The 25,000-nt window shown below is 34.3% G+C and overlaps 1 protein-coding gene across 1 annotated transcript in view; it reads right to left on the reverse strand.

The window, feature by feature from the left end:
• LOC115222357 (cadherin EGF LAG seven-pass G-type receptor 1) overlaps positions 1 to 25,000 on the reverse strand; it is a 755,088-nt gene that overhangs the window by 544,139 nt on the left and 185,949 nt on the right. Inside the window, exon 2 of the mRNA XM_029792554.2 lies at positions 13,833 to 13,873. The gene's annotated coding sequence lies outside the window, so the exon portion shown is untranslated. The remainder of the gene's footprint in view (positions 1 to 13,832; positions 13,874 to 25,000) is intronic.

Here is a 25,000-nt window from a genome sequence, read left to right on the forward strand (position 1 = left end):
CAGAAAACACCAAATTTCTTGTCTGATGCTATTCATGAATTATATTTAGCACCAGTGTTTAGTTGAAAGACACTGAAAGGAAAAAATCTCCGATAGCATTTGAACAGAGAAACGCCAAGGCATATCTCTACATTGCCCGCCCCTCTACCGCCTAGGATAACTCTCCCCTCCTTATATTAAAATGATTTCTGACACAAATATGAACTACTATTAGATCGAGAGGACCTATACTGTCCAGAAGATAACTGATATCAAGATTATGACCCAAGGAATGATGAATGGCAAACTGCAATATAACGGAAACGAAACCAGAATTTAAAAATATGCGCCTAATTACTGAATATTCTGCATTGGTTTTGTGTGCTACTGAAAATCTGCTATTAAAAATACTGACGAAAGAGTGAAAAAAAAGTGAAAATGCATTCTGCAGAAGTGTTGGACTTCTACGAGGCGCCTAACAATGACAAGGATAGAATAATGGGTATAAATGCATTAGCTGTTCCTATTATAACCTACAGCTACAATATAATAAACTGAAGCTAAGTGAAGTAAAATGCTAATATAGGAAAACCAATAAAGCTCCCATGTACACACGGAATCCATCAACTCAAGTGCTTATTTAGATAAAGTATAGCTGACATATAGAGAGGAAGGGTGGATAAGAGAAAAAGAGACCTATTAGCGAGAGAGAGAGAGAGAGAGAGAGAGAGAAAGAGAGGGAAGCAGAAATAGCTGGAGGGAAATCTAATCGTGGGTTGTATATATGATGGAACCTTTTAGGATTTTCGGATCAAAAGGAATTTTCAAACGGGTAAGTGGTTTTTAAGCAATTTGATATGATACGACTATATGTCTAGGTTTTATTTTGTGAGTAGTTGAATAAGAATATAGGAGGCGAACAGGGGAAACTGTAGAAAGAGAATGAAATTTTATGAGGAAAAATTAGAAAGCGAGCGAAAGAATAATTGCCTAACATTATATCCATGATATATATATATATCTATATATATATATATATATTATATATATATATATATATATATATATGAGAAAATGCTTGATTGTGGCTTCAAAGTGTCGGCTTCCGTCGTCAACAGACAGTCTGATGACGGCCAGAGAGCCACAACTTCGAAATTACCGTTTATATTGTCTTTGTAAAAGCTAATACACATGGAGTCTACTTAAAAGTATCAGGCAATCTTTTAGTTAAATGTTAAATTGTTTTAATATATGAGTTGAGAAAACAAAACTATATATAATCCCCCCCCCCCAAAAAAAAATTGCACTTCATGTTCATCGCTCTAATGAAGCTATAAAATGTTATGCAGGCGCTCATAGCAGTAACAGCTGTAAGCTAATGAAATTAATAATAATTTATTTCTTTGTCTTCTCTCGTTTTTATTAACTCTATGCTCAGCAAAAACTTCGTTCTCAAACATACGTATACTGAGTCCTACATCGCGTCATTAGGCTGGCAATGCCTAAGTGATATATATATATATATGTCCTGGCCTAACGGCTCTCAATGTCTGTTTTCGTCGATTGTTTATTCTATTCGTCAATTCTGGTGTCGTTTGTTTGTTCAAAGCCCTAACTCTCCATAAATTTTATATTTTAAAAAATTCTGGATGCTGCTATCTTATGAAGTTTTCCTGTCTTGTTAAAAACACGAAACAGATAGTAATAAACAGTCGACAACTCAGGGGGTGTTAGACTTCCTTTGGTATATTGTCCTGTATTTATCACTGTATTTTTACGTATTTTTCACTCGTTGGTGTTGTCCTGCACTTAATGTATTGTTTTAATAATATCTATATCTATATATACACACACACAGACACATATGTATGTATGAATCCACGGTTGGGCCGTGGGTGACTAAACAGGCAACCCTACCAAGCACGTTTGATCATGATAGTGTTTTCTGTTGGACGACCTGCAAGAACAAAACGCGAAACCTGTGAAATGCCGGATGAACTCGGTAATGTCAAAAGCAGTGAGAGATTCGCTACTCTTGATTTCGTTTGAATCCAATGATGTAGAGTAGTTTTTTTGTTTCCGGAAAATACATACGTTGGTTAGAGAGAGAAGATAGCTCTTCCCATGGCCATTTATCACTTACCAAAAAACTGCAACCACAGGTATCACCTGACTTTAACATCACTACTAAGTATGGCAGACAATAGTTGGCTGGGGACAAAAATGGGAAAATACTGAATTAGGGTTGAGTGAGGTGAGTGGTAATATGCTGCAAGAGGCATCTATCGTTGCTACATCTCTACGTATATGTGTAGGTACTTAGAAGAAAGGAAACATCACATCCGAGCTGTTTTAAGCGATGGAGGCACCCGACAATGTATTGCTGCTATCATGTATGTATGAACAAATGTGACTGGGAAATTATTATCCACGATGTGTTCTGCAGAGAAGAAACACGTATATAATGTGTAATCTTACATACACATTATATCGAAAAAGACAGAGAGTTTAGCCTTGAAATTGAGAAACAAAAACATCCTGTATGTATAATTATATATCTCAACAACGTAGACGATAAGTCCGTCACTGTCAGTGAAAAAAAATAAATAAAAGCAATGGAGCAATGAACTAGTGACTGCAACGAGCTTGTTTACAATCTTGTAGAATTCACCAAGGGAACATGACCAATAAATTAGACATGTTTAGTGTAGGGATGCAAATATACTTTGGTGTCAATTACACTTTGTCCCGTTAGTCTACTAATTTAACGAGTGTGTGTGTGTATGTGCGTGTGAATATATATACATATGGCAAGTGATTTGAACCACAACCGTATCGTATATATATATATATATATATATACATACGCATATACATATATGTATGTCTGTGTTTAGATTAATGTAAAATTAAAATGGTTTCTATTATAAATGATAATAAAAACGAACGTTTATATATATATATGTATATATATATATATATATATATATACATGCACATGTATACATACATGTATGTATATATACACATGCACAAGTATATACGAACACACGCACATTGATACACAGATAGAGAGAAATGAGAAGTAAATGCGCGCTAAGTGGAAAGTGACAAAAAGTAACGGAATTAATATTTGTGAAAACTGAAAGGAAGAATGTGTGTGCGTGTCTGTGTATGTGTGAGAGAGAAAGAGAGTTAGTGAGTGAGTAAGTGAGTGAGTGAGTGAGTGAGTGAGTGAGTAAGTGAGTGAAATAGATTGGATTTGGTTTCTGTGAAAGTGAAAAACGAGGCTCTTCCAGAGAGCGTTGAGAATGTCTTTTAATGGAGAGAAATAAGTTTGTATGATGAATGTTTTATGCCAAGCCAATCCTGATGAAAAATGATTTCAGATCAAAGGCGTTTCACCCGTGGCCATCGGTATTACGTTTCAGAAACAGCACTTCTAAGACAATATTTCAAGATATCCTTCATAGTTTAAAACATTAAGAGTACTTGGTTTCTATTTCTAGCAGAGTGAACGACAGCAAAGAAGCGTTGGATGACAAATGTTCGTAGATACATTGTCAGTCGCTCGCTGAAAATACCGTCTTTTATCTTTTACTTGTTCTAGTCAGTGGATCGTGACCACGCTGGAGCACAACTTTAAAGGATTTAGTCAAGCAGATCGATCCTAGTTTTTAAAATTTATTTTATTTATATCGGGGTCTAATTCTAACGGTCTCTTTTGCAAGGATGCAAACTAGCCGTCTGCGGTAAGCAAATGGTTTGGGGAGGCAAACAAATAACAAATACCCGCATACACAAACAAGCACACGTATATATATGTACTGTCTTTACTGTCTTGTTTTTGTTACCATTTTTAGCCCTCCGCAAAAAAATCTCAAAATAAGGAATGTTTTATTAAAGTCGTGTCTCGTCTTGACCTTCGAAACGCGGAGTAGATGAAACAAAGGCGACTGAAGAAGGGGAATTTTCCTTGTATTGTATGTCCTGTACTCTATTTTTCGTTGTTTAAGAAAAATGCCCATTTCCTTGGTTTTGTGTTTATGTTTTCGTTTCTCATTGTGTTCGACGTTATTTTGGTGTCCTGTACCCTTTTATGCATGTATATATACATGTAGAGGTAGGTACGTACATATATGTATGTATATATGCATATGTTTTATTTTATTTATTAATTTTTATATATATATATATATATGTAGATATGTTGTTACGGAATTGAGTCGATAATATCCAGACGACATATGTTTCATAGCGAGCGGAACCTCAGAAGTGGTAAAACATCCAGGTGAGGTGTATGCCGCAGGCCATTCTTCAGGCCGAGGATATGTTGATTAAATGGAAGTTTACATTGTGGAAAGGAGGTATGTGTTAACGCAGGGAAGATTCAGTGAAGTTGATCGTCACATTGACCATGACGGAGAAAGTTATAAATGCGATACCTGTTCAGAGGCGAACGCAAAGTTGCAGAAAGTGTACGAAATGGAGTTTATGAGCCGCACACAAGTGTTCGAGTGGTTCAGACGTTTCCAAAATGTCCGAAATAATGTCGATATTGACGAACGTTCTGAGAGACCAACAACCAAAAGAAATGAGAAAAACATCGCAGATGTACGTGCAGCTGTTAGGAGAAATCATTGATTTTTCATCCGTGAGCTATCAGAGGAGGTGCAGATTAGTTACGGTTCAGTTCAGTCCATTATCACTGAAGATTAAGGTATGAGACGCGTGTCTTCCAAGTTTATGCAAAAACAGCTTTCAGCTGAACAAAAGGACACTCGGCTTTCGGTTGCACAAGATATCCTTGATTGTGTCGAGAACGAGGAAAACTATTTGAAAATTTGCGTAGGCATCTGAATCGGTATCGTGAAGCCTTTGGTTAAATGTGATACAGATTCTCTGCTCAACTGTATGTCAATGCGACGAGCACACGCAGAGTGTAAGGTCAATCTTTGCCAAGCGGCTTCACTTTGCGTACTGTAGCTTCATTACTACGGCAACAGTGGGTACTTATTGATTAGGCGACGTGTACATATATATGTCTTCCTTCAGTTTCTGTTTACCAAATCCACTCACAAGGCTTTGGTCAGCCCAAGTTTATAGTTGAAAACACTTGTCCGAGGTGTCACACAATGGGACTGAACTCTGATCCAGGTTGCTGGAATGCAAACTTCTTACCACACAACCCCGCCTGTGCCTATAAAATGTTAAAGTCGACCTCGGTGAAAATCTCAACTCAGAACGGACGAAATGATGCTTAGCATTTTGTGCGGTATATATATATATATATATATATATATATATATATATATATATATATATATATATGTGTGTGGGTGTGTGTGTGTGTGTGTTGCGTGTGTGTGTGTATGTATGTAAATTCTAAATACAGTGTGTGTGTTGATCTGTAAGCCCGCGCATGTTTCAGTGTTCACTGATGTGTGTACAACTGCGCATTTATGCTCTTCACTCTTTTAGTCAATCCGTAACAGAGTGTATGTATTAGAAAAGCAAATAACTGCGGTTCTCAAATGAACACCGTTTTCGTTGTGGCTCTAGTCTTTCTTTCTTTATTTCTTTCTTTCTCCTTTTTTTTCTTATAGATCTTTCTCTTCCATTGTTCATTTCATCACTCAGCAAGGCAATGGAGTTTGAATGCACCAAAATAAAAAGAAATATTGCGAGAAGTGATGGAAACATAAAGACAGACAGATCTCACACACATACACAGACATATTTTATGTATGTCTCTGCGCATATGCGTTTTTATGCATACATACACACATACGCAGGCGAATAAATGTTTATGTAAATACATATATATGTGTACTAACATCTCTGCATGTATGAACATATATATATATATATATATATATATAATATATATATATATGTATGTATGCATTTCGATCTCTCTTTTCTCACTTTCTCTATCTATGTGCATGTAGAAGTATGTAAAACTATAAATACACACCTGTGTGTGCCTGTGTGGTATATATAAACATACATATATATATATACATATTTACATGCATATGAACGTACATACATAACTACATGCATATGCATACATATATATATATATATATATATATACATACAAATATATATTCATACATACATATATATATATGCATACATACTTATGTACATACATACATATATATACAGATACATATATCCGTATTTGTTTTTGTATTTATATATATATATATGTATGTGTGTGTTTATCTAAACATCTATCTTTATGTGAGAACGTACGTTCTTTTGCAAGTATTCTTGTAGTGACGGAGAGAGAGAGAGATAAAGAGAGAGAGAGAGAGAGAGAGAGAGAGAGAGAGAGAGAGAGAGACAGTCAGACAGAGTATAGGACCGATTCACTTTTGGTCCGTATTTTTTCACTTTATACACATGCAGGTGTGTGTGTATGTATGTATATTTTCTACATGTAGAACTGTGACTCTCCATCTTTCTCCACCCTCTCTCTCTCTCTCTCTCTCTCTCTCTCTCTCTCTCCCCCTCTCTCTCTCTCTCTCTCTCTCTCTCTCTCTCTCTCTCTCTGTTCCTACCTATCTACCACTGAAAGAAACGCAAAACGGTGTCTTTCTTTCACACTCCCCGACTGTACACATCCATCGACATCTTACAGAAACACACCTCTCATGCTCTTTCTAATTTTCACACCCAGTCTGTCTATCTTTTCCTCCCATCTTCTTCGCTCCGTTTCACTGATGTTGTGTTAGTTTGCTTACAGTTTGCACATCAATGCGTTCTCTACAAATCACTTAGCTTGTCTGTTAGCGTTTTGGATTTTCTGAGTGACTAAGGGTTATTAAACCTGATGTAAACTCGGCAAAATACTACTACTACTACTACTACTACTACTACTACTACTACTACTACAACAACAACTACTACTACTACTACTACTACTACTACTACTACTACTACTAATAATAATAATAATAATAATAATAATAATAATGATGATGATGATGATGATGATGATGATGATGATGATGATAATGATGAAGTACAAAAATGCACTTTATTCGTAACAATAGAAAACAAGAGGGAAATCGCGAGCCACAACAGTAATAACTATAATAACAAGAATTAGTTTCAAAAATGTTGGAGAAAAAAAAGGCTAAATGTAGACGAAAATATACATGAAAAAGTAATAACTAGAAATAACTACGAAACACACGTACACACATATATAAGTGTGGGCGTGAAAGCATGTGTATATGTGTAAGTATATTTAGAAAAGTCGAGTTGTTATTGAGCGTGGTTGTTCCAGAGAAGTAGCTTTGTAGTAACGGTTTGATGGAAAACGGTTGGGGAAAAAAATACGTACAAAAAAAGATTAATGGAAAGAGAAAGAAGCAACGTATTGCTAAGGAGAATGATGGAAGTAAATGTCTACATTAGGTGAGTGTATAGAAATTTGGGTAAATGTGTATATGTGTTGTGTACACATACACACACACGTATATATATGCACACATATTCATATACACATCTATGTACATATTTACATTTGCATATGTATGTATATAAAATGTATATTCACATGTATGCATATATATATATGTATATATATACACACATATATATATATACTTATATGTATTCATATATATATACATATATACCCATATGCATTCATATATATGTGTATATATTCATATATACCCCTATGCATTTATACATATACACGCACGTTATATATATACTCATATACATTCATATATATATATATATATATACGTACATACATATATACAGACGTCTATTTTCCCTAACTTTATATACACACATGTATATATATATATATTATATATATATATATATATATGTATATATATATAATATATATACATATACATATATTATATATATATATATATATATATATATATATATTATATATATATATATATATATACATACATATGTATATATATAATCATATGAAATAGACTTTGAGGATAATAAAATACAAAAGGCATTTTTTGTATGCCTAACAATAACAAGATATGGTAAGAATAGAATCTGAATGCTAAATAAAAAAACGTAACATCATCTGAAGGAATCACAAATGAATATATCTCTTAGAGGAAAGATTACATTACAGGAACATATTACCAAATAAAACAAATAAACAACTAGACAACATTGAAAAGAAAATAGAAAAAAAAATGTTATTTTGTAAGACGGCTTTCTTTTCAATATATCTAGGTTAAAAATAATGGTGAGGAGCCTTATTTGTTCTTTATTATGCGGGAATAGCAGCTAAGACACTTCAATATGGCTGGTTTGAATTAAGAGGTTAATTTTGGCCTTATTGAATTTACTGTTATTACGTGCGGTTTTGGCAACACAATTGACAATGTCCTTTGATTTTGTTTGTATGTGTGTGTTTGTCTCTGTGATATATATATATATATATATATATATATATATATATATATATATATATATATATAAATTCAGGGTATAATAGGCACCTGTTTGTTAGAAAGAAGAGTTAAAACTCTCCAAAGCCACGCTTCATAGGATAGGAGGTGTTTACTTCACTTGTAATCTAAACCAATAGTGCTATAATTGGTCTTCCGTTAGGTTTTATGTTCACATCTAAGGCTGGAGCTGGGGATCCGTATTAGGCTTCCGAGTTAGAAGGTACATATTAATAAAAGGAAAAAGGACAACTAAAATCAAGGTAAGACGAGTATCTCAAGTCATTTGGAATCTTTAATTAGCGTAAGGTGAATTTGAAGTCTTACAGCTGTTTCTGCGATATTTCAAGTGATGGGCTAGTATTTCTGAACACTGAGTATTCCGTCATCAGAGACAAGGGGAGTGTGTATGAAATTTCTACATAGGGAAATTCACAGTTTATAAGGAATAAAATAGATAAAAGAATAAATGTTGATAGAAGAATACACAGAGAAGTATAAAGTCCACATTCTTTTCCAGAGAATGGCAGTTGGTTCGTACTTCTGTGAAGGTATAGGCCCTTAGGTATAATACCAGATAAACACAGTCAGTATCTTGGAAAAAATTTGAATGATGCGTTCAAGTTGAAGGAATACATTGAGTAGTTAGCAAGATATATATATATTTATATATATATATACACACACACACACATATATACATATATATATATATACATATATATATATATATATATGTGTGTGTGTGTGTGTGTGTGTGTGTGTATACATATGGGTATATATATGTGTATGTATATATATATATATATATATAATATATATATCTGTATATATATATATATATATATATGTTTGTATATATATATGTGTGTGTGTATGTGTATATATAGATAGAGAGAGAGAAAGAGGGAGTGAGAGAGAGAGCGAGGGAGGGAGAGCTATTAGCTTCTCAGTTGCTTCATCTTCATTCTCGACTGAGAGATATCCAATGAGGTGATAGAGTAAACTGCTGACGCACACAGTGGGAGTTCACTGAGGACATGACTGCTTGGTAACTGTCCTGCATACGGCAATATTTTATATCTCTATGCTACCCACGGTATCTGTAACCGTACGCTTAAGACTACGCGCGTGTAGATGGCGCAGTGTAGCGTTTAACGAACGAGATCAAGGTATGCAAACACCGTGAGGAAACTAGAAGAGGGCAATCAAACAAACGGTTCTTCTGCTACCAAATTTACGACATAACTAGAATTTCTCCATAAAATATCAAAGTTACAGTATGGGATATTCAGAATTTGGTCATGAGGAAGGCCATTTTTATTAATAAATCATATCCGTTTATCAACGAATGAAGTACGTGATGCTAACTGCTAAATGCAATATAAGAAATAAGAAGAAAGAGAGAATGGCTTCCAGCATAACTGTATATTTCAGAATTAAACTAAATCTAAATGTTTTGCAGTCAAAATATTGAAACATGAAATCAAAATTTAAGCACGTGCTATTTCAATTTTTATTTCAGGTTTGCTTGTTGAGACTTTATAATATAGTAGAGCAGGTGTGATTATATATATATATATATATATATATATATATATATACATACACATATACATATATAATCGCTGTACACAAATGAGGTCTCTGTGCGTATGTGCCTGCGTGTGTGTTACCAAACACACAAATGTGTGCATTGTACACACACACACACACATATTTATATAATGAAAATCAAGCAGCATCCAATTGATTATAATGACATGTCTTCTTTTATATAATTAACATAATTGACATCCTGTTATATTAGTATATAGGAATTGATACTTAAATACATATATATATACATTTATATACAACACGTATAAAATGTGCTTGCGTGTATATATATATATATATATATATATATATATATATAATTCATATATATACATATATATATATATATAAATGAATATATATATATATATATATATATATATATATATATATATATATATATATATATACACACACACCACACATATATATTATATATATATATATATATATATGAATATATATGCATACAGTTACATATATGTGTGTGTGCGTGTGTATTTGTGCTTTGGGAATTTAGTAAAGCGTTATGACGATAGACGAGGTATCAACTGAGTGGATTGTGAGGAAATGGAAAATAATAAAGCACCAAATATGGAAAGTGAGAAAACCATGAAGAAATAATGGTAATCAGAATGACATACTGGAATAAATGATTGCGATGCTGTGTCAAAACTAGGAGACTAGGTGATAGATTATTTATACATATACTTCTCTCTCTCTCACACACAAACATATATGTACACACACACGCCGATATACAGATGTATATATATATATGTACACACACACATATATGAGTTCATCTATATACACATATATACATACACACATAAAAATATACTCACACACACACACAGTGTATGTATACAGAAAGATTGGGTGTAGCAGAGATTGACAAAGAGGGAAAGAGAGATGGTGAAGTGAATAAGAGATTCTGTCGCCTATCAATGAAGACAGATTTGAGATAAATGTTAAAAGTGACAATACAAACAGAGCACAAGATTCATTTAACTATTTTCTTATTATCAATATTTTTCTTTTTCTTTTTCTTTCGTAAAATGAACAATTGCTTAAAACGTATTGTATTATTTGGTTTTTCATAACAACATCAGCAATATTAACTGCAACAGGAGTAAAAGCACAAGAACACCATAAAAAAATACAAACAAACATATCCGAGAGCAATAATAGCCATGACAATAGAAGCGTCGACTAACTTCACAAAAATTTCCATTTGAAAAATGAGATACAAATCTGTGTAATTTATTCAGTGTAAAGTAGACATTGGTATTCAGGTAAGTAAAATATGCTGACAGTTATTTTGTTTTCATTAACGCATTGTTTTCTATAAGTATTTTTGTCTGTAATTTACAATGCTTTGTAATTATAAGGAAGTTCGCATATTCTTCTTAAAATTACTATTTGTAAAATAAATAACAAAGATGATAACAAAGTAATTATACTTTAGACATTCTCTTTCCATTAGTCTCCCTTTCCATCATTGAGCGACGTGAGATTTCTATTGAGCATGGTTGCAAGCCTCGTCACGAACTTGCTTACAGAGTAGCAAATATATATATACATATCAGGACCTGCAGAGCCTTTTTTAAACCAGGTTTTGACAGGTCTGTCATGCCTCCTGCACAGAACACTTCGGCTTCCAGTCGGAAGAGGATCTCTAGTCTGTTCATAGTAATGCATAACATGTGGCCAAGCATCCATTTTTGTCTGTTGAAGAGAATACTCAGTAAGTTACTCACCCAGGTCCTTTCCAAGTCTTCTTCATTCCTGAAGTTTCGCACCAAAAATTTCTTCGCCTTTGGAAATTATCTGAAGTCCCACATATAAAGCTAAATTTTTCCTCACATCTTACAGAAGTCAAGGCCCCAATGATGATAAATGTTTCGAATTTGATGTCTTCATTGGTAGAAGAGTTTCACGATACAGGTTCGAGGTTCTTGAAGACAGATGGAGGTTTACCATTTCCCTTCTGATCAATTTTCGAGTTTTCATCGCGCGTACTATTTCTTTGGCAGTAATAGAACTGGCGACGAAACGCGAGCGAATCAATGCCCTATAGACTCTGCCTCCCCAGTGTTACTGAGACTGGTTGTAATGCCTTGTATTACTCTTTATACAAGGTGCGTTTCTAACATATCTTTGAGGTCTTCGATGTAAGCAGAACATATGTAATCATACAGAGCCATCAGTTTATTTCAGCTCTATTTTGGAGCACAAAGATGGCGTTAAGTCAACGGCCAACATCATTAAAGATATACGTAAGTATCTGACACTTGATTGCTCTTCCTCGTCTACTGAATCTCTATCAGCATCTGCGCTTGTACATTCCGCACCAGTTCTGTTCATTACCTCACTTGATTATCGATTCTGAAGCCATAAACACATTCCTTTATGTCCGGATACGATTGATAGAGCACACTTACTACCACACATTTTTCTCCTCTTTTCAGGACATGGAAGGTCGCTTTTCTTTTTAAAACACATAGGCACAAAACCTATAGCCATCATTTTCCTGTGGTTGCAATCATCGGGCAGGTAAGTATTTCCTTCTGTCACAGGCCTTAACCATGCTTTCTTTGCCTTGCTTTGACTCCTGATGTTGACAGATAAAAACACTTCTGAATGTTTCTTTTTTTTTCTGCCTATTCAAATCAAAGTTTCCTTCTCCTGTTAGTCGTCTATATTTATGTTTGAGCAGCTGATAGTTTAATTTGTTTAATGCTTCAAACTATTTCGGAACTATTTTTCGTTTGCCATGAATTGTATGAGATATTTATTTACGTTATAGAAGCTATTACTGCTGCAACTGCTATAGTGAAGAGTAGTTACTGCTAATTCCGAGGAAGACATACTACAAGTAGCTATTTATATATTTTTGGCAAAAGCTAAGTATATTAAAAAACGAAGCTTTAGCCACCCCAGTTAATGGGATGTATCACCAAACAATCGGAATGCCTTCCATTAGTAACACTAATCTATTTTCTTCCATAATATGATATGGCTAGATATAATTTTTCTGTGGAATATACGTCATTCGTTTGTACATAGAATAACAAGAGTAAAACTAAGACGCTTCTTATATATATTTTCTATTATAGGCACAAGGCCTGATATTTTAGAGGAGCGAGCCAATTACATCAGGCCCTGTGCTCAAATGGATGAAAGTTAAAGTCAACTCGGCGTTTGAACTCGAACGTAAGATCGGAAGTAATGTCGCTGAACATTCTATCCGACGTGTTAACGACTGTACCAGCTAGCCGCCTGAATAACTATAGATCTTTCTGAATTTGTCTCAAAGCTTGATATTGATTACACCAACATCAGTTCTTGATTGGTTCTTACTTTATCGACCCTGAAAGGGTGGCAGATAAATTCGACTTCGGCAAAGAACTCGGAAAGTAAAGAGCCGGAAGAAATGCGGCAAAGCATTTCGTTCGGAAGGGTATCGATTTTGGAAGCTCGCCAATTTTACCATAATAATAATAAACACTGATAATAATAATAATATAATAATAATAATAATAATAATAATAATAATAATAATAATAATAATAACAACAACACTAATATTTATCTCAGGGGGTTCAATGCGTTCTGGTGAGTAACAGGACGAAATAGAAGAAGCATGAACAATTGTATTGGGGAAGGTTACAGGGGCGAGATCATAATCACAAGAATATCGATAGAATAACTGAATTGATCTACACCAGTGGATGGATGATAACAATAAAACATTTAGAAAAAAGAAATAGAGAAAGATTACTATACCTTAGGTACCTTAGATAAGGGCACAAATGTCAAAAGGTTCCCTGTAAATAGAAAAGAAAGAAAAAAGGTCAAATATTTTTACAACCTTTTGAATTTGAGGAACGTGTAACTAGCTTACTAAAAATTGTTTTTCTCATCTCATTGTGCACGAATTACAGTGAACATTACTAACAGTTCTCTGATGTATTTGATACTCCTGCCAGCACAGAGCAGCGCAAGGATGAAAATAGAAAACAACAAATTTTAACAATATTCTGTTCCTCTATTCGATAGAAAAGTTTTATGTTAGTTTTCAACATGTTATTTGGTATCTAAAAAGGGTTAAAATACAAAGCAGGTTGGAATAAAAAAAAAAAAAAACCAAAGACACAACAAAAATCTGTAATAAAACCTATATAGAGAACAAAACCGAAACATAAAAAAAACAACATGGCGTTGTACAAAATGGCAGCATTTCCCAAATAAAAGCTTTGGTGTTCCACGACGAATGACATCAAACAAAACCGAAATAAACGCAACAAATATGAAGAAGAAAAAAAAGAAAGAATCAACTGCACCTAAATGTAGTGCATGTTATGTAATATATGCTACAGCGCAGTGGATATACGTTGTAATTGGATGCACAGTAAAATGGAGTATAAAAACAAATATGGAAGTAGAGAAAGAAGACCGGAGCAAAGTTGAAAAATAAAGGAATATAGAAAATGAATGCGCAGACTGTGGCACGCTTTCGTTTTCACTACGACCTCCTCTCTTTTTTCTCTCTTTTACATTCTTCTCTTTCTTTCTCTTTTTGTCTTCATCTATGACATACTTCACACACACGCGCGTGCGGTTACGCTCACGCATACTCTCATACTGTTGCATTGCTGTGTACAATTACAACCAAAAATACTTTATATGGGTGGACAGGTACGCTCGCAAATTGGGAAATTTGAGTGTCTGGTTAAGAAGCTCGATTTGCAGCGAAGCAATTTCACGTTCAAACTCAATGTGCGGTACCATGGCAGTCTACTACAGTAGCAGCGGTCTAATCAATGCCTTGAGAGTAAATTGGGTTGGCGGAAACTGTATGAAAGCCCGTTGTATATACAGTAATCACTCGACTATCGTTCCAAAACCCCAGCGCGATAGGTGAAAACCCGCGAAGTAGAAACAGTACTCTACTGAATGTTTTTTAAAATTATTTTTATAACTTGTATATATTTATTTTATTAAAAAATACAAAACAACACCACGGAAGAATCGACATAAACTTAAATAATTAACTGCGATAGGTGAACCGCGATATGGCGAGGGCTTACTGTAAACGCACACACACACACCACACACACACACACACATATATATATATATATATATATATATATATATATATATATATGTATAGGGGGGTCTAATGTTGGTTTGTGGGGATGTGGGTATTTATTTCATCTCACCGGCGGTTCTGCATAAAAGAGCGATAAAATAAGCACCACACTTAAGTACTGGGAGTGATTTGTTTAACAAAAATCTTTAATTGTGGTGCAACAGCATGACCAAAATCCAGTGACTGAAACCATCATTTACCTGTTAGCGGCATTGTATCTTTGCGCGCGTGTGTGAGCACATATGCGTGGTCTTGTACTCTTTTACTCGTTTCAGACGCTTGACTGTGGTCATGCTGAAGCACCGCCTGAAAGGGTGTTAGTCGAAGAAATCGACCCCAGGACTTATTCTCCGTAGGCCTAGTACTTATTATGTCGTACTCTTTTGCCGCACCGCTAAGTTACGGGGACGTAAACACACCAACATCGGTATCAAGCAATAGTGGGAGGACAGATACAGACATAAAGACATACTGAAATATATACATATATAAATAAAGGTATATACGACGGGCTTCTTTCAGTTTCCATCTACTAAATCCACTCACAAGGCTTTGGTCGGCCCGTGACCATTTGTAAAATTCACTTGTCTAGGGTGCCACGCAGTGGGACTGAACCCGGAACCATGTGGTTGGGAAGCAAGCTTCTTACCACACAGCCACGCCTACTGTGTGAGTTTTATTTGCAGATACGTGTTACGTTTGATTCTTCGACAGAAGTGATTTTGAGTATGTATGTTTGTATATCTTTCTGTGAGCGTGTGACTATGTGTGTATTTCTGTGTTCTTAAATGTCTATACAAGCGAAGAGACAATAGATGCTGAAAATGAAACCAAATTACCAAATGCAACGTTTGAAACAGCACATTTTCTAAGCATCAACTCTTTCACATTTTTTTAAAGTACTATCTAGCTGCAACTTGTGGACCTAAACATGTTATACGCCACGTTGTCAACAGACTTAGTTAGAAACAGCCGTCTAATAACCTTTAAATCTCACCCGAAATGTAAAGTATAACCTCCTGCAAAAATGTCGGCCCTTGATGTAATTGCTTGGCCGAAGCAAAGTGAAATAGCTGACCAATTGAACTTAGCAAGAGACAGGGAGAGAGAGAGAGAGAGAGAGAGAGAGAGAGGAGAGAAAGAGAGGGAGAGAGAGTGATTATCCTCTATATTTGTAGTTGTATATATATATATGTGTGTATGTGTGTATGTGTGTGTCTGTGTATGTAAGTATGTATGTATATATATATGCACAGTGTGTATGCGTATATATGTGTGTATGTATATATATATATATAAATGCATATAATGTGTATACATATATATAGTGTAAATGTTTATATGTGTGTGTATGTATGTGTATTTATATATATACACATAATGCGTGTGTATATACAATATATATATATATGATATACATCTATATAAAATATAATACATATCTCTATATATATAATATACATCTATATAAAATATAATACATATATATATATATATATATACAAACGCACACACAAAACACTATTGTTTTATATATACACAGGCACGCGCGCGCATATACATACGTACAAAATGTCTGAAACGCAATAAGAATAATTTCTTTATGTAAATGACTTTCATAAAAAAAAGAAAGAAACCTCAACGAATATGGAAAAATATTCAAATTCAGAATGTTGTATCTGTGAAATATTTCTAATATTTTCTTTCTTTTTACTATTTTGCTTGTACCCGTCAGTTAATTTTAGAATCTGTTATCTTCTGCTGTGTTTTCCTAGGAAAAACTATTTCGCAAAAGGTTTTGCTACGAAAGAAATTGAATTTCAATATTAACTTTCATCTTTCAATCGTGACAGCTCTCAGTTAATTCAGCGACTCGTTTTTAAGACACTTTTTTCTCTTTCTCACTCATTCTTTCGTCATCTTCGATGGTCCATAATAATTTGGTGCACTCATGTTCCTTCATAAAAGTAAACACATATTCATGTACAATAATAAAAATGGTTTCAGATTTCGACACAAGGACAGTACATTCGAGAGAGGGATTATGTCGATTACATCGACTCCCATGCTCAGCTTTTACTTAGTTTATCGATCCGCAAAGGTTGCGAAGCAAAGACGACCTCGGTGGAATTTGATCCCAGAATGGACGAAATACCGCTTAGGATTTTGGCTGGCGTGCTAACGATTCAGCCAGCTGACAGCCTTAAATAATAATCGTCTCTACATTAGGCACAACGCCTGAAATTTGGGTGAAGGGGACTTTTCAGTCGATTACGTCGATCTCAGTGCTTGACTGCTACGTACTTTATGGAACCCGAATATAGGAACGACAATGTCGACTTCGGCAGAATTTGAACTCAAAATGCAAAGATCAGCAAAATGCCGCGAAGCATTTTCTCTGGCGTGCTAACAATTCTGCCTTATATAATAATTATAGCGATGATAATAATAAACAGGAAAAATATCTTTACTGACCATATTACTTGTAAAAAGAGGGGACCACATATCTTTGTAGCGTACATAAAAAAACGAACACAAAAAAAAACAGCGAATGATCAATTTTTAGTTATTTATTTGTTTCAGTCATTTGACTGCGGCCATGCTGGAGCACTGCCTTTAGTCGAGCAAATCAACCCCAGGACATATTCTTTGTAAGCCTAGTACTTATTCTATCGGATCACTTTTTGCGAACCACTAAGTTAGGGGGACGTAAACATACCAGCATCGGTTGTCAAGCGATGTTGAGGGGACCAACACAGACACACAACACACACACGCATACATTTATATATATAACGGGCTTCTTTCAGTTTCCGCCTACCAAATCCAGTCACAAGGCTTTGATCGGCCTGAGGTTATTGTAGAAGACACTTGCCCGAGGTACCACGCAGTGGGACTGAACCCGGAACCAAAAATTACATTCCACACTTAGCGATTTAATCGATTATTATTTACCATTCTCAGTTAGTTGACATTGCTATCCTGTTTTGAAAATCTGGCGTTTCAATGTAATTATGTAAACATCTGCGTAGCCATTACTACAGATAATACTACTGTGTCTAAAGGCAACACATGTAACGAATATGTCATTTATGATATTATAGGAATACACTGAATCTCTTGTCTTATTCTTCTCGCGAGCGTACACATACACACACACACACACACACACACACACACACACACACACACACACACACTTTCTACTATGGGAATAAGGCCTAAAATTTCGGTGAGGAAGTTGACTAGCCCAGAGCTCGACTGACACTTAATTTATTGTCCCCGAAGGATGAAAGGCAAAGTCGACCTCGGTGGAATTTGAACTCAGAACGTAGAGACGGGCGAAATAGCGCTAAGCATTTTGTCCAGCGTGCTAATGATTCTGCCATATATATATATATATATATATATATATACATACATATCATTTATGCATACAGAAGGAAGCGACAGCCTTCTTTTTATTTCTATCTACCAAAATACATATACGAAGATTTTCTCAACCCAAGGTTATAACAGAGGACATGGGCACCAACTGCCGGTCATTTCAAATACGTCCTAAATTACCTGGTTTACAGGCGATGTATGTATGTATGCATACAAGCACATTCATATATCTACACACACATACACACCTATATATGCGTGTTTTAATATCGAGATTTATATATATATATAAAAGATTCAACATTAACCTTAAGTATTCCTCAGTAACGTTACGTAAACTAAGATATTTACAAGATCTTTACTAAATTGACAATAACTTCGAAGTTTCAGTTTGTTACAATTCGTTGTGTTGTAACTGTTCGAGAAGGCGAGCAAATCGAGACTTCGGACTCACAGTAATCTTTTATGTTTTTTAATAACTTCAATAATAAAGTTCAAAAACACAAAGAAACAAATGCCTCTATCTGTCTATATATCATTGCTTTTACTATATTGCATTGAAAACATTAACTCATTGAAGTCTCGAAATTCGAATTGATATAAAACTGTTCATACATTCATAGAGAAAATAACCGAATACGTACTAGAAATAAGTTGCTAGGAAATCAAAAATTCTCCAGGCGTTTATACACACTCACACACACATACACACACACACACACGCACAGACACAGGCACACAAGTGTGTGTGTGCGTGTGGAAATGATAACAAGTTAAGTTTGTCGTTATAGCCATAGATAAATAATGTAACAATAGAGGGATAACGTTTTGTAAATATCGATAAAGGCGTTAAAATTTTATACGTTGAAGAACCAGAAAAAAGCAACCAAAGTTTTGCGTTTACGAGTGTGTGTGTGTGTGTGTGTGTCTATACATACACACACAAACACACACACACATATATATACACTTACATGAATATCTACTCTATGTAAACACATACACAAGTATGTATATAACATACATACACACATACATCCGTGTGTGTATGTGTGTATTTATATATACTGTTGTCAATAGAATACATACATACATACATACATACATACATATATATATATATATACACTGTTGTCAATTGTGGAACACGACTGTTACTATAGAAACCGGACGACTGCGTAACGCATGGAAGTACGCCTTTATTTCAATATTGTAAAAATTTTAAATAATAACATGCGAAAGCCAGACTAAGTTGGAATTTCATTGATTAATATATTCTTCTATACACAATGATACAAACTCGGATATCTATCTATCTATCTATCTATCTATCTATCTATCTATCTATCTATCTATCTATCTATCTATCTATCTATCTATCTATCTATCAGTATATATATATATATATATATGAATTTTAGGTTAATTTAAATAAACTTGTGACATATCTTAATACCATCCTCAGGGGGGGGGGGATACCAAAGTGGATATAAGCTTGCTTTCAATTCTTTGAATATATATTCGTAAGCAATTTGTTTAGACGTGAAATTTCGACTAAAAATTATCAGCATTATTATTATTGTTATTATCATTATCTATAATAATAATCCTTTCTACTAAATGCATAATGCCAGTAATTTCAAGGAAGGGGGGTAATTCGATATCATCGACCCCCCAGTACTCAACTGGTATATATTTTATCGATCCTGAATGAAACGAAAGTCAGAGTCGACCTCGGCACTATTCGAACTCAGAACGTAACGACGAACGAAACGCCGCTCAGCCTTTCTCTCGGTGTGCTAACGATTCCGCTAGTTCGCCGCCGTACTACTACTACTACTACTACTACTACTACTACTACTACTACTACTACTACTACTACAACTGCTAATAATAATAATAATAATAATAATAATAATAATAATAATAATAACAACAGTAATAATAATAATAATAATAATAGATCAACTCAGACAATCGAATGAAAGTGATTTATTTTCATATATATTTACATAACGGTAGTGTGGAAGAAAACGAGAGAAGTGACATTAATATTTTACATCCTCACTTAGAAATGTATCGACGTAGATACACGTAATTCTTTCGATAAAATATTTTTTTGTTACCATGATTACCGCCATTTTTATTCATGGTCTCTTAATTTGAACATTATATTTTCCTAATCAAATATATTATAAAGCCTGAGAGGTCTAACATACATTTTTAACTATATTATTGTTTTTACTATATTATTGTTTTTATCATAGCTATACTGTGAACGCATCCTCCTCAATGACATCCCGTAACGTTTCAATCCGGTTCATATAGACCTATCATTAATGGCATTCCATTCATAAACAACCCATAATTTTCTTGTATATTAATAGTCTAGCTTAATTAAGTAAATTGTTATTTACTTAGAAATGGCTACGCATTATTTGTGGGATATATGTCTGGTGTTTGAAACTAATCGAGCACCATCACAGTGTCGCATTTGTTTGACAAGACAGGACTGCGTTAGCATCTTGGTTTACATATTTTCGAGCAGCTTTATATAATCTTTTCTAAGTATTTTGTATATTTTCTGTTCCATTCTCAGCAACTGTTTTCAAGAGCCCTTCGTGAAGATCCTAGCTCCATTGCTGCTTCTCTTTTCCCAGGACTGACAGAAAGTTGTTATGCTGGAACTCACTTGCTAAACTTGTATATATAACACCTGATGAAAATCATGTTCACTGCCCCATATATATGCATCAAAAGTGTGACATTTGAAGTATACATGCTGCTGAAACTATGTCGTATTGGGCGTTTAATTCTCTAATTTACGCACGCATGCGTGTGCACTCACACACACAAACGAGACCAAGATATTCAGTCGTTTCAAAAATTTGCGCAAAATAGTTTAAAACATAAGGGTTTCTTCTAATTATATTTCTGTGGAAATCTGAATTCCTAACTGAAATTTGATAAAAAAAATCCTCCGCCCCCACTACACACAAAATATTGTTGTTTGTTTTCCTTATTTCTTCATAGAATTTATTTCTTCCTTCACATCAATTACATTCCTTTACTTGAAATTGTGCTAAAAAAAATATTGGATGCAAACCCATTTTTCATTAAGTTTAGCTATAATATTTTCTACCTTTTCTTTTATTTATGTCAAAAAGAAAAAAAAACAAATAAAATAGAAAAAATGTAATTAGGTAATGCAGAATTTTCATTTTAAGTCTGACGACTTCCTCTAAAGAAAGTAATCAAACATGATATTGCCAATAATACTTTGAGTTCTTCAGAAGTTCTGATGAACAAAATTAGACGTTCCATATTTCACTAAACGCAAAATTGGAGAAAAGGACGTCAGAATAATTTCTATTGTACTCTCTTTCTTTCCCTATCTATCTCCCCTTCTCTCTGTGACCCGAGGCATTGAAGTTTTTCTTCTATTCATTCATTCTACCCCCTTATCATTCACCACGTACTCCAAAACACTAATTTTCTCACGCCATTTCTCCTTCCTGGTCGATCATTTTCTCAACTCTCTCTCTCTTTCTCTCTCAATATCAATATTAACCCCATCCCTCCCTTAACTTCAAAGATTCCATGGCTTAATTCCCTCATAAACAAATGAGCAATAATGCTTTTTCCTCACCGTTTGACACAACGCTATCGTCTGAGACTTTAAATAATCCCTTTATCTATGCAAATGTTTTTATTGGACGAACACTCACATGAAATAACCGTTATAAAGGCCGACGCCATCATCAGTGTGTCTCTCTGTATTCCAAATACTACCCAAACATAAAATATATTAAGGGATTAAGCAAAACGGAGTCAGCAAATAAAATCTCACGGATTCTGAAACTCTAGATTTAACAATGCAAAAAAATTTTCTTCCCTCCTACCCCAAGAAGACAACGAGGTTCTAAGAACAGACAGGTTTTTGAAATGTATCGCACCATAACATTGATGTGGAGGACTTATGGCTCAATAAATTATCCCTCTAGTAACGGTGTATTTCTGTGATAAATATTTAGGAAATAGCCCCTACCGCTAAGCTGTAAAGTATTTATAACAGATAATTATGAATTGCCATTTTGGTTTATGCAGTATGACTGCCGGTAAGTTCTCCTGATGAAACAATTCTATAATGGAATTCAGATTTATATAAATCTAAGAAAATCCAAATCTTCCGGGCTTTTGCAGACTATCAGATATTTTCCTTCTGTGCACATTAATTATAAATGATATTTATGTAATTATTTAGCCCAATTAGCCAAATTAATAACAATTAGACGCAATTAGCAAGCCAGAGATCAATATTTACACAATTTGAAGGCTTTCCTTATTTTATAAATACGTTAAAATATCAATTATTGTTAGATATAATTATATTGTATTTTTTATCATTTAGATTATTATTTCTATTTACAGAATATCATTTTGCATCTTGGCTAAATTCATTCCAATGTCACATGTTCACTGTCAGCAATACTTTCTTTTGACTTCTACGGTAACCCTTATATTTGGATATCACGAGAGTTATTGCAGAATATATTAGTTAAGCTTTATGGAAACACAAAATTATACTCTATATCAGTGGTTCCCAAACATTTTAGGACTGCTATCCACTTGGCATTCTGTCCACTTTCATAGCGCCCCCTCAACTCAACACCACAAACACAGACCAGTTCATGCAGCAAATTCAAGACAACAGTATTTCACAAATAATACTTAACCTAATTATGTTTTTTTTTTTTACACCCATCGCCTTCTTTTGGTCACCCCCAACTCTTTTCACTGCCCCCAGGGAAGCTGTACTTTCCACTTTGGGTGCCGCTGTTCTATATCCTTATTTTAAGAGAGATGGTGTGATTATTTTGTGATGACAGATCATCTGGTTGTATTTGTAAGAAGTTCCTTTTTAGAGAGGTACATTATTTTTGTCGTCTAGTCCAGCATCAGTGCTGATCGATGAAACCTCCGATCAGAGTCATTTAACAAATAAGCACCAACTTATTTATATTTCATGGATTTAGGAATCTGGCATAATATAATACAATCCATTTACGTAAAAATAAATAAACAACCGGTAGTGACTAGAGAGAAATTCTAGTAGGTTCAGTGACAAGAATGAAGCTCCCTCTAAGTTTAAAGAGAAATTAATAACGCCATTCTTTTATGTGTGAACCAGATCAACATAAGCCGACCGGTTCTGCATTTTAGCAAGCTTTGGAAAATGAAAGGAAATAATGAGTTGGTGCCGGATGTATTTGAATTGGCAATGCACAGGGCTGTAATTATAATCTATACACCAGCCAGATCGACGTTCTTAGGAAATGGTTTCGTTGATAAAGTCTAGGTGAGTTGTGAAAATAAAACAAATCTCAATTTTAAACAATATAGGGTTGTGAAATATATTTGAAATATGATGAATTTAAATTTGCGAGATATTGACTCGTGACACGATAGTTGTTCAGTGTTTAAAAGTTCTGTGAGGGCTTTCTAACAAAACATGCAAGGGTGGTGAACATTTCCTGGCTTTAAGGGTATCACGAAAGGCCTGGGTGGAGGCCCAACCTTCCGAGTTATTTTACAGGAATTAGGGAAACTGAGGGACTGCTGCAATATGTGTGTGAATCTGAGAGGGTAACATGTTGAATGAAATCATAATTAACGCATCCTCTTGTATTTAATTTTACCCCAAACTAGGAAGTTTTCTGTACTCTTTCGTAATAAGTGGATAGGGAAAAGTTTTCGTAAAAAGCGAATCAGTAACGTGAAAAGTATGCTGAGCTCTGATCAAGAGATTCTATGAATTTACCATAAGAGCATAGCGTACCCCAAATGCATTTACTAAGATTCGTAGAATGACATTTGCTTCTAAACTTAAAAGAAGAAGAATAATTAAGTAATCTATGTATCAAAATTGTAATAGCACGTGTGATCTTCTGCAATTACCCCTCAATGATAGACTATATTCTTCGTTAAACACTAATTTAGTTAGGGAGAGATAATTCTGTTTTTAAAATTGCAAGGGCGTTTATTGACTCGTTTGTAGTGCTCATAGTTAAATAAATTAGTACTAATTCTACTCCCAGAATTTAGCATTGAACCAACATAATTAGCAGTATAATATCAATATTATTACTATGTGTTATCTTAAAGGTACTATCACTTAATACTTCAAAAACTAGTTCAGGAAAATTTAGGCTACCGGTTCTACTCATGTCTCCTAACTTTGAGTTGAGATGTTGTCTAATTTTACATTTGTTATGTGCTGCAATAATTTCATCCAAATTTCTGGTGGTTGAACAGGAAAATTTTACTCTATGGCGATTAAATAATTAAATAATTGATCGAGTGCAACAATTTTTGAGAAATATTAGTGCACACACACACACACACACACACA

Source organism: Octopus sinensis, linkage group LG19, assembly GCF_006345805.1.
Source record: "Octopus sinensis linkage group LG19, ASM634580v1, whole genome shotgun sequence".
Lineage (NCBI taxonomy): Eukaryota > Metazoa > Mollusca > Cephalopoda > Octopoda > Octopodidae > Octopus > Octopus sinensis.